The 12,730-nt window shown below is 36.5% G+C and overlaps 1 protein-coding gene and 1 non-coding gene across 2 annotated transcripts in view; one reads left to right on the top strand and one right to left on the bottom strand.

Moving 5' to 3' along the window:
* BICC1 (BicC family RNA binding protein 1) overlaps window positions 1–12,730 on the top strand; it is a 246,719-nt gene that overhangs the window by 105,947 nt on the left and 128,042 nt on the right. The window lies entirely within an intron of this gene.
* On the bottom strand, window positions 9,735–9,882 carry LOC115944584 (U4 spliceosomal RNA). The gene has a single exon (XR_004079107.1). It is a non-coding gene; the product is annotated as a U4 spliceosomal RNA (small nuclear RNA).

Genomic DNA, 12,730 nt, shown 5'->3' with positions numbered 1-12,730 from the left:
CTTTTTAGCGTATGGACACTGTGAATCCTGTGCAGATGTGGTTTCTCTCCTTGCTTGTGGGAGGCAGGGATCAATTTTCAGCCTAAGATAGTGGTGTGTAATTCTGTGTTCCAATCTTCGCATTGGCTTTATTATTCTCTTTACCTAGTATTCCTTCTGGGATTTTCTCAAGTTTTTCATTTGATGCTTTTGTTTCCTATGTGCTTTTTAATAAACCTCCAATCCTCATGGTAAAGTACTTGTATCCAGAGTGCTTTTACCAAGTAAATGCAACATGTGTTTTTAAAGCTTTAGCCTTTAAAAAAAAATCTGCCTTAAATAGTGGTTATGATTGAAAATAAATTATGGTCCCCAATTTATAGTGGAAGAGCAGAACTATAACTTTTCTACACACCTTGCAATCTTGTTCTAGGTTTGGCAGGGTGGGCATGATTAAAATAAGAATGAATTTTTCTTGAGATAACAAGATTGAGATAATTGAAAGGTCATGTTAATTACTTAGTAGAATCAGCTGATACTAAGTTGTAAGGAAACACCCAGAGGGGCATTCCAAATTCAGTAATGAATTGGGACAGAAAGCATATTTAAAATTCATACTTAACAGTTCAGAAAAGAAAGGTGGAATGAGAAGAGTTTGTACTGAGAAGCAAGGGAAGCATTAATTAGCTGTGTTACTTTGAGAAGCCATTTTCCCTTTTATAAATTGGTCGTCTCATTTATTAAATGAAGGAATTAGATTGAGTGAACATAACAATTCTGCCAACTCTAACGTTTTCTGATTTTTCAAATGCAGTTAAAAAAGAACTTTGAAAAGAGACCATCAGTACTTGTTTAAATGGAAATTTGAGAGTCCTGAGTTTTGAGGCCTTTACTGGTACCTCGATTTAACATATAAATCCACAAACCCTCACTGCTGTCACATGGCACAATGTTTGGACCTCCAGACCCAGAATAGGGTGTTTTTCTCATAAACTTGAGTGTATAGTAAAGCAAATGAAGTGCATGGTGTATGCACACACATGCTTGCATGTGTGATTATAGTGCTTACCGGGAAGGTTATACTAACTGCTAGTCATGTTTTTGGTGAGCTTTGATATGCCCACATAGGTATTCAGTAAAGGTTTATTGTTTTGACTTCGTATTTTACAGCAGTATCCATTTAAAATGTTCAATTATATAATGCCTTGTTACTTTACTTTGGAATTAATTTTTAAAAAATGTATAGAGATGTAACATTTTAAAGTTGGAAGGCACCTTAGAGTATTACCTTGTTAAACATTTTTGTTTCATGGTTTCTGGGGAAGGATGTTTAATATTGATAATGTCTGGTATGATGTAGCTTGTTTTTTCTTATTTATGTGATCACAGAACTTTTAAACATTCTGTATGTATAGTAAAAGAAAATAAGTATAGCTGGAGCTTAGTGTTCCTTTCTACCTTTTCTCAAGTGAGTGCTTGCTATCGGTAGAAGGCTTCATAATTTGCAATTTGTACACGTGAAGGCCGAGCAGAAGTTTCCTTGATAGCCTGCTGCATATACTAGAACATTTTGGCCATGCCAATAAAGATTTTAGCCACTAGTACAAGAGACATGGCAGAAAAGAGATTAATATACTAAGCCACATAGTAGTGCATAGTTACTGCCTAATCACTGATTACTTTTAATAAGGTGAGTGAGAATATTGTATTTAAAAGACAAGTTATTCTCTAAAATGTGGAGTATATTTAGTCAAGGTGAGTGAATCTTGATGTTTTGTCCTGCTGATGGGAGCTGCCATATTTCACAAAAGAGAATGCCTTTTCCCTGAGACACAAACACTGCCCTGAATTTGGCCAAGTAGCCAGAAATAGTTTTAGGATTCATGGAGTTGTCTCCAAAATTCCAGGGATATTGCATCATCTTCATGGGTCTGGTTTGTTTTCAGTTCTTTCTGAAACTGAGCCCTGCTGGTGGGATAAATACTCAATAAATTACACTCACACTAAGACTTGCACACCAAAGACAGTAGCAGAAATTTAAAGCTCCTTTTAGAAGCATCAAACTTCTCTTCTGAAGTGTGGCTTTTTTTCCCCCCTTGAAAATGTAGTTTAGCATCTCTTCAACGTATGCAGTGTTTAAACTCAAAATAGTCCAGCGTGGGAAATTGACAGAGTCAAGTCTTCATTTGCCCTCTGTTCAGTCCACAGGTCTGTTTGAATCAGGGTACTGTGTATCCTTTATCAAGTGTCATTGCTCTTGCTTGTTCCAGCAAGTATATGCTTAGCATGCACAGATTTTGATCTCAGTAAGATAACATCATTTTTTAAATCACAGGATTCTAAGTTTGGTCTTCCAGAATTTTTATTCCTTAAGTTCCTTGATCTGAGAACAACTCTTGTTAATTTCTTCGTTTTCATAAGCAGCTGAAAGAATTAAAGTAAATGACATCTTCACACACTGCCAAGACTACCTCCAACCTTCAGTAAATTACAGATGGTTAGTTAGTTGTATCTGGGCATGCAGACAATTTACAATCTTGACAATGTCTCCATGACTTACAATGTTAAATATTTATTGAACATCTATTATGAGCTGGGCACTGACCAGGACTTGGGATCTGCCTGATAATTTAAGTACCTCTGCCTTTTGCACTAGCCTCATTTTCCAACCTTTTCTATCTCAGCATCTTTATACTAACCACGTGCTGGTGCCAAATGGGCTGCTAGCTGTTCTCTGAATGCACTTAGTCCTGTCATTCCATCCATCTTGAATGTTCTTCTGACTCTTGCTTGTTGATGAGTTATTTTTGAAAGGCCAACTTAAATGCCATCTTTTTCATAAAATCATCCCTAATCACTGGGAGCTAGAAGTGATCCTTCATGTGCTCTGTGTTATGCACTATCTGTCCCTTATTGGAGTTTTCATTTGCATGCAACACTGCATTGTATTATAATAGAGGGGCTATATCCAGATAAAGGCAAGGATTGCTCTTTTGCATTTTTTGTATGTTCCAAAGGAAAGTGCCCCGTGGTAGTTTTTATGTCATGGTAGGACTCAGTGTCATCGAATGAATGAACATTCCTGTGAGGTACATGCACCTACTTAATATACACAGTGATTTTGGAGAAGAGTGGGAATAGTCTGGAGCCACTGAAGTTACCTTAGTGTAAGAAGATTTCTCAAATGTTGAAACAGTCCCTGACTTACAGTGGTTTGACCTAAGATTTTTTGCCTTTACGGTGGTGCAAGGGTGATACTCATTTAGTAGAAGTCAGGCTTCAGTTTTGAATTTGGATCTTTTCCCTGGGCTGGTGATGTGTGGCACGGTGCTCTCTGGTGACACTGGGCGATAGCAGTGAGCCTCAGCTCCCAGTCAGCCACGCAGCCACCAGAGGGAACTACTGATGCACTTGTACCATTCTGTGCCCATGCATCCAACCTCCTTCACTTCCCACAGAATTCAATAGATTACATGAGGTGCCCAGTACTTTATTATAAAATAGGCTTTGTGTTAGATGACTTTGGCCAACTAGGCTAATGTAAGTGTTCTGAGCATGTTCAAGGTAGGCTGAGGCTAAGCTATGATTTTGGTAGGTTATGTGTATCAAAGGCATTTCCAACTTAGGATATTTTCAACTTACAACAGGCTTGTTGGGTTGTAACCCCATTGTAAGTTGAGGAAGAGCTGCGAAAATGTTGGGTGTATGTTAATTTAAATGTTTGCCTAGTTACTATGTTTATAAGATTCCAAATTCAAAAATGTATAAAAATGTACATATAAAGTTAAAAAATCTTCAGTCTCTCTTCCCTTACCCACATTCTAGTTTGTTAACTTTATTGCTTTATTGTTAACTTTAACAATATATCTGGGAATCTATTCCAATTGAATATAAACATTACCCTCATTTTTTTCTTCCTGCTGCATATTACATGTTATTACATTGTATGGATGCAGTTTAAGTTATTTCAACTGGTCCCCCACTGGGGAACCTTTTAGCTATTTACAACTGTTTATTGTTACAGAAATGAATTTTCAGCCATTTGTGAAAGGAGGAGAGAAGAAAAAACTAGAAGAGGTATAAAATCTTGAACAAAGAGAATATTCTCTGAACATAGAGACCGTTTCAATAAGGTCCAGCTTGTTTTATAGAATTTTCTTTTTTATGAAAAACAAACTAAAATTTAAGTTTTAAAGAGCCACTTAAAAACCCTTTTGTCACAAGACAAGTCAGTTATATTTGCTCATTTTGTTTCCTATTTAAATTGAAATTTTATTTGTAATTTCTGAGGATTCTGTGGGCAAATGTTTGTAATAATTTATATCCTTGTTTGAGGTCAAATTCAGTAATTGTTTTGTGGACTAATAGGCATTTGAGAGATTAAAGACTTGCTGTCCCATCATTATTAATATTTTACTTACAATCTCTTTAGTGCTGTCTCTGGTAACGGTATCAGCAACCTCATCACTTGTGGTTGATCTTTGCAACTTCAGGTAGGTCACAGTTATTCAAGATTGCCTTCTTAAAAAATTTTCCATATGAAGAGTTATATTCTGCAAATAGACATGTGAAGTTATGTTAAATAGTTTTAGCGGCAGTATCAACCATTTATTGAGCAACTACTGTGTATTGTAGAGTGCAAATTTGATGGGTTCTCCTAGGTGCATTAAACACTGACCTCTGATTTCCACCCCACAGAGATTTGAGGTAATCCAGGTGTTGGGATTTTTAGCAAACTCTCCCCAGGGATTATTTATTAATAAGTTGTTTCTATTTTAAAATAGTTTTGGACTTCCAAAAATGTTGCAAAGACCTCTCACACTCCTATGACCCAGATTCCCAATTATTAATATTTTACTGAACTTTCTCCCTTTCTCTTAATCTATGTAGTCTTTTTTCTGACATGATGCTCCATCACCCCTAAGTGAGGTTGGTATTGTTACCAGAGACAGCACAGTCAGAGAGGATGGGAAGGTGTGGAAAATTGTTATCATCAGGAAATCAACGTTACACAAAACCACCATGTAATCCACACATCCCACTCCAGTTTCACCAAATCCCCCCAATAGTGTCTCTTTTTCCCCTTCCTGGTCCAGAATCATATACAAGAATACGTGGTTGAATTTAGTTGTCATGTCTGTCTGTCTTCTTCACTGTAGAATCCATTCCTCAGTCTTTTCCCTGTTTCTCATGTCTGTGAAGGCCTTTCATTCTGTACAACCCTTGATTGGGACCATCCAGTGTTTTTTCACAGCCAGACTCAGGCTCTGCTTTCTTGGCAGGAATAATGCCATGCTCTTTTCAGGGTATCACATCGGGAAGCATACTGTGTCAGTCTGTTTCACCACTGGTGATATTAAATGTGATCACCTGCTCAAGTTGACTTTCTCCATTATCACCCTTATCCCCTTTGTATTTAACTAGTATTTTGTAAGGAGATGTTCCCATATTATGCCACTATCCTGTTCTTCATCAAATCTCCACCTACAAGTCCTAGCATTCATTGATGGCTTCTTTTTTTTTTTAAAGACTGCTGTGATAGTTGCTGAATGGTAATTATTTTCATTATTCCATCCATATCTGTTAGTTGATATCCTATAAGAAAGAGCTTTCTTCCCTATTTATCAATTTATTTATTCATTTACTTATTCATATCAATATGGATTTATGGATTCCCCCTTTATTCAATGGATTGTAATTTGATAATCTCATTATTTTGATACTCAAATTGTCCTAGATTTGAGCCCTTCCAGGTTGGCTCCTGTTTTTGTTGTTTGTTTGTTTTTGACACATTCCTATCATTCTTTGAACATTTTCCTACTTTCTGGGACAAGATATTCTGGGTTTATCTTGTACTTCCCTGCCCTGACTCTCGTTCTTTTGAGTAGAAGGTGGTAACTAGAATCACGATCTGGGTCTCAGTGCTGTCTGCTAGTAGGCCCTCTCAGCAGACAGAACTAGGAAATGTATATATGTATGCACAATACACATATGTATATCTGTGACTGTTTCTATACCTGTGTCTGTATAACTTTAGAAAAATGTTTATTCTGTTCATTCAGATTCTAACCCAGTACCTCCAGTGCTTTTTCTAGCCTTCACCTCTTTTCCAGAAATTGAGAAAGCTAGCTCCCATTCTCCTCAGTATATTACTTTTGTGCCCAATTAAATTCTGCTTAATGTAACCAGTGTTCCGGCTACTCAGGAAATCCTCCTTCCTCGGCCACCTTCGTGCTCTCCCACTCAACCCCTTTCCTTAGCTGCCAGACATGTTGCCTAAGATGCCCCTGCATGGCACCCCCTCCCATCATGGTCCCACTTCCTTGATCTTTTGCACCTTCGTGCCAGGAAGGAGGAGAAGGGAAGAGGAAGAGAAAAGGTCCTCCCAGGTGATTTAATGTGATGCCAAGTTGAAAATCACTGTATTTAACATGTTACATGCATTGTCTTTTTAAATATTTCAAACCATATATTCTTCCCTTGTAAAATTTGAGATTTAAGAAAAATATGTCTTTATGGTAAGATTCTCTTTTTAATAATTTGTCCATTTTTCCCATACATAGAATAGAGGTAAATTTTTTAGTCCTGAGACTGTAGTGGGGGTATTGATAGCTGGATTTTTATTTTAGTGTTTTAAATTTCCTTGATGGTAATAGGACAGGGTTTCTAAAATGACATGATTTGGGGGGGTGCCTGGATGGGTCAGTCAGTTAAGCGTCTGACTCTTGGTTTTGGCTCAGGTCATAATCTTATGGCTCATGAGATTGAGCTGCACATCAGGCTAAGCACTCAGCGGGGAGTCTGCTTGAATATTCTCTCTCTGCCCCTCCCCCAACTTGCATGTGCTCACACATGCGCTCTCTCTTTCTCTCTGTCTCTCTCAAATAAATAAAAAAAATTTAAATGACATGATATGGCATATTAGTAGCAACCTGGCGCTGTCAGGTTTTTTAAGGAAGAGATTCTTTTCTTCAAATTCATGACATTAAAAGGGCTCACATACTGAACTTGGATTTTTCTTTTCACTTCTGAAATGTCTCATGCTTCTCTCTGCTTCTTCACTAAATTCAGAAGCATCGATGTCAAGAGGTTCCATGTTCCTTCTCCCTGGAGTTTAGAAATGGCATTTTAAAAGAGCTCAGGCACCCCCTACCCCATTCACAGCCACTTCAGGAAATCTGAAGGGAGAAATGGTCTGGAGCCACTGGCCTAGATTGTAAGTATCAAAGCCCAAAGCCCATTATAGTTAGAAGAATCCTAAGAGTGATCTAAAGCTAAATTCCATTGCTGTGTGATTCATGATGATCTAATAAGACTTTTCATCTGTTTTCCATTTTCTGAAGATTGTTAAGTTGGTTGCTATTATCAACAGTGTTTAGGTTTAAACAATTAAAATTAAGGTATAGAGTTACCTGTGTATGTCACGTGCTGGTTTTGCTCATTTGTTGGCACAAGCTCATCATGCAAAGGTTATATGGCACAAATTTACCTTAGATAATCTCTTACAGAGTGGAAAGTATCTGAAGTCAGTTGGAGGGTTACTGAGTACTTTAAAATTTCACTTACTTAAAAAGTGGGATTAAGTATTGAATTTATACAGATTTAAAATCTGATATAATTTGGATTTTCACATATGAGGCTTTGTAGTATTATTCATTTGACCAAAGATTAAATTTCATAACCTGGATTGTTAGAATTTTGAAGGATGAAATCAAGAAAGCAAAGATAAACATTAGAGTGGAATTTGACAAAAATAGAGAAATATACTTTGAGAACTTTCATATTTTGGAATTCTAAACAATGAGCAATAAAAAGTTGCACTTCTTACATTCTGAATTTCTATTCATTGTTTTCTCTGTAATGAGGTCCTTTGCAAGTCACATTCGGTCATGCAGCTCCATTATCTCGTGGGTGTATTTATGTTGAGTGACAGCTATCATATTGTGTATCTGAAGAAAACTTTAGTGACTATGGAATTAATTATTAGCCCTTCTGAAGGCCAAAATACTATCAACACAGTTTATGGAAATATCCTCCCAGAAAGATAATGTCCCGATGGCTTATAAAAAAAAAAATTAAGATAGTGTTAAAGCACAAAAATGTATTTTTTCTAAAATTATCTACATGAATTGTACTATCTAAAATAGATTCTTGAACAAAAGGATATTTTCATTTTGGTTTTTGATTCTGGAAAGTGTATTTATTTTTCATAGGAATATTCTATTTTAAAATGCCTGAATGAACTAAACCTTTTAAGAGGATTTTCAAGTTTTCCACTAGTGATAAGGAAGTTAAATAAAGACTTTTAACTAAAAATGGGAATAATTTTGTTGTCCTTTAGTTCTTACATTAGAAATTTGAAACCAGAAGTCAGTTAAGTCTCCATAGCAATCATCTCTACAAGATGAATAACACATTTCATTCCGGATGTTGGGAAAGTTCTTAAATAGTAAAAAACAAAACAAAACAAAACACAACAACCACCCCCCCACCCCCCCACCCCCGCCAAATATCAGGTATTTTGACTAGAAACTCAGCCAGTATTTTACATTACAATGAGAAGGGCTGACATCACCACTGATTACTTCACAGCGAGCTTCTGAGTTCTTGTCTGTGGGAACACAGGAGAGAACTATTTTGTTGACATTGCAGATTCATATGGTTCACCCTAATATGTAATAAACTATCATGAGAAAATATAGGATATTTTGTCACAATCTGGTAAGAAGATGGAAAAAGTATTGTGTTCTGACAGTATTCAGTCAGCATTTGAAAACTTGTGTTAAATGAGTTTTTGTTGCGTTTGTCCCCATCACTTTTCTGAAAATTCATACTTGTGCAGCTCGTACGTTGTCTATCATAGTGCCTGCTGCATTGTACGCACTCAGTAAATGTTTGTTGAATAAATATATGAAATATATTTTTATTTGTATTGGTTTTGAAAATGCAAACTTCTGGGTTTTTATTAAAAGAACAGTTTCCTTCCCCTCAACTTCCAGTACCTGACAACCACTGATGTGTTTCTCTCCCTGCAGGTTTTCACAATGTCATATTGCTTAATCTACTGACATCAGGTGGAATCACATCATATGAGTAGCATCACACAGCGTTTAGTCTTTTGTGTCTTTTTTAACTTAGACTAAATCTTTTTGAGATTCATCTGGGTTGTTGAGTGTATCAGTAGTTTATTGCTTTGGTTCTGAGTAGTGTTCTATTGTGTAGATATACTAGTATTTCTTGTTGTTCATTCACCAGTGGATGGGCATTTGAATTGTTTATAGTTTAGGGCTATTATAAATGAATGTGCTGTAAAATCTACGTCCAGGTCTGTGGACAAATATTTTCATTTCTCTTGAGTAAATGCCTTGAAATGGAATGGCTCGCTCCTTTGGGAAGTGTGTTTTACTTTATTGGATAGTGGTTCTGTAATTTTGGATTCCCGCCAGTGACATGTGAGAATTGCCATTGTTTACAGCCTTTCCAGCACTTGGTAATGTCTACCTTTTTAAGGTTAGCCAGTCTAGTGGATATGTAGCAGTTTTTCCTTGTGGATTTATGTACATTTTTTTGAAGACTGATGGTAAGCAGTTTATGTGCCTGTTGGCCATTCATATGGTTTCTTTTGCTAAGTGTTCAAAATTTGATAATAATTTTGGGTTATCTATTGAGTAGTAAGAGTTTTGGATACAGGTCCTTTATTGGATATATGAATTGTAAATATTTTTTTCCCAGTGTATGACTTTGTTCTACATTTCAGGCATTTTTATTTGACTCTTTCATAGTTTCATCTCTCAGGTAAATACCCCTCCCTTCCAAAAGCACACATTGGTCATATTTTTCAATTAGCAATAATCGCGCCTCGGATAAACCTCATTGGCTACGATACTGCCGCTGCGCAAAGCTGGTCATATTTTTCAATCAGATCCTTATCATATTTATAACTATTTTAAATGTCCCATATGACATTTACAATATCTGGACCATGTTGGAGTCTGGCCCTGTTGAGATAACATGTTATCTGTTAACACTGGCATAATTTTTCCTTTTTGTGTTTAGTAATTTTTTAATTGAATGTAAGGTATTGTGTGCTAAAGAACAATAGAGACTAAGGTAAATGGTATTAATACCCATAAATGGTCACTTCTCTCCTTCAAGCTGTTTACATAAGCAGTCGTGTCAATATTGTCAGTAGTTGTGCTAGATTTGAATTTTGTTGTTGCTATAGTTACTGTGAGTCCAGCACAAACTTCAAACTTATCCAGTGTTGAACTCCTCTTACCTTGAGCTTAGTAGGAGGTCTGGAGTGCAGGGGAGTTTTCGTAGTATTCCTAATCTATGCCCGATTTTCATTCCACAGTGCACACCTGGGCCCCAGGGCTCTCTCTGTGTTCTTGCCTCTTCCCCAGCAGTGGGCTACTGCTGCCTGGGGCAAGGTCCTGGGGGGGGTGGTGGGGGGTGGAGGGGTGGTGGAAGGTGGATTGGTACTTTCCCTTCTCCTCCAGCCTCAGTTTTAGTCAGGTCTTGTATGCCTGAGCTTCAGGAAAGGGCCTTTCTCAGTGTTCCTGTCCCTCTCATAACTGTTTTTAAAATCTGCGTGATGAGTTTTGATAGTGTCTTGTTCCTTCTACAGAGTTGTGATAAATTCTTTTATATCTTTAAGCATAAATATTCTATATCATATTGTAATATCTGCATTATTTTGGTGATCTTTTTCTGCAGCTTATTGTTTCTCCTAACTCACTGCTCCTGGCTTTTCCCCTTGTATCTGTAGTGATTTTTGATTATAAGTTCACGTTCATTGGAATTTTATCCATGAAACTTATTTGAAAACTACTTTTAAATTGTTTTAAACTTTTTTTAAATTGTTTAAACTTTTTAATTCTGTCACCAAGAGAATTCTGTCACATAAATATATTTAGGAATTCTCAGGAGACTTTTTTCTTTTTTCTCATTCGGGGAGTTTTTATTTCAACCTCTGGGGCTTTATGTGTTTCTGTTGTGAACTTTATTTTCTGTTCACTGAACATGGTTTGTTAAAATTCAGGCTATAGGCCAACAGTAATAGACATTTCTATGACAAGTGCTGACTCCAGCCTTCACTTCCTATCATTTCTGATCTAAGGAATTTTCTTACTTTGAAAAATACATTTTTATATTTTACTCAGCATTTAAGAAGCTTTCTACTTAAATGGCTTTATCTGAATATCCAGTTTACCCTGTTTCTAGAAGTGCAACTTTTATGTGCTATCTTCTCATACCTCTGGTGTAGCAGTTGATATATTGTATTATGATCATGTATTTTTTTTCAACCAAAACTAAAATTTTAATAGGTTGCTGAATGTGACTTTTTAGTTTTTGAATCCCTGACCAAACACAGAAAAGGTGGAAGGAGGTTGTATAAAGAACTTAGACTTTTTATTTAAGTATATATTCAAATATATATGAGCTGGAAATACATCAGCATTTATTAGCTGTGTGACCTTGGGCAAATTACCAACATTTTTAAAAGGTTTATTTATTTGTTTTAGAGAGAGTGCTTGAGCCAGGGTAGGGGCAGAGGGAGAGAGAGAATCTCAGGCAGTCTCCTGCTAAGCTTGGTGTCCTAACACGGGGCTCTATCCCATGATCCCAAGATCATGGCCTGAGCCAAAACCAAGAGTCAGCTGCTCAACCAATTGAGCCACCCAGGTGCACCACAAATTACCTAGTTTTTAAGCCTCTTTCTTCACCTGTTGAATGGGATAGTGATGCCTACCTTTTTTAGGACTAAAAGACTGCAATTATTGTATATCTGAAACTAATATAACATTGTATATTAACTATACTGGATTAACAAAAAAAAAAAGACTGTGATTAAACAAAGCAATCTACATAAAATCTCCTAGTCATGTCACATAGTAGGCATTCAAATGTTAGTATCATCTTCCTCTCTTAAATACCTGATGAATTTTCCCTATGTTTTTCCCTTGAGTTCTTCCCAGCAAGGAATTTTAGTTAAGATAGTAAAAATATCTCAGCCATTTGCTCCTATTTAACCCGTTTTGTCTATTTAATGTTTGAATTCCTTTGACAAATATATTGGAAGTGATGACTTTTTCTGACTTTTCAATAATGAACTCGATCAAAGAGTTTCATGATTAGGGCATATGGAAAATTCTCAATTCAGTTCAGCTTGTCAGTTTTAAGGAAGGCACAGATTATTACTTTACCAAACTAGAATTTTATTTTCTAATTAATTGTTATGAGTTTTATACCTCTGTGGATTATAAACAAGATACAGAAAAAATTACTTATTCTCTTTGGCCATCTAGTCCTTTAAAAGCTAATTTGTAAAGTGGTGTAACTGTAATAGGGCTGTATGGTGACACTTTTCTGAGCACAGCATAAAGGTTCAGACTTGTGGAATTACTGTGTCATATACTTGAAACTAATGTAACATTGTGTGTCAATTGTACTTCAGTTTAAAAACTAATTTGTTAAGAATGACTTTTAAATTTAGTCTGGATACACAGTTTCTTACTGGCCATTGTGATGCTTCTTTTTTTTATTTTATTTTTTTTTAAAGATTTTATTTATTTATTTGACAGAGACAGAGACAGCGAGAGCAGGAACACAAGCAGGGGGAGTGGGAGAGGGAGAAGCAGGCTTCCTGCTGAGCCGGGAGCCCGATGTGGGACTCGATCCCAGGACCCTGGGATCATGACCTGAGCCGAAGGCAGTCGCTTAACCAACTGAGCCACCCAGGCGCCCC

Source organism: Leptonychotes weddellii, chromosome 6, assembly GCF_054177405.1.
Source record: "Leptonychotes weddellii isolate Sample4059 chromosome 6, ASM5417740v2, whole genome shotgun sequence".
NCBI classification, from domain to species: Eukaryota; Metazoa; Chordata; class Mammalia; order Carnivora; family Phocidae; genus Leptonychotes; species Leptonychotes weddellii.
Note: the sequence above shows the minus strand (reverse complement) of the source record. Positions and strands in the feature narration are given on the sequence as shown.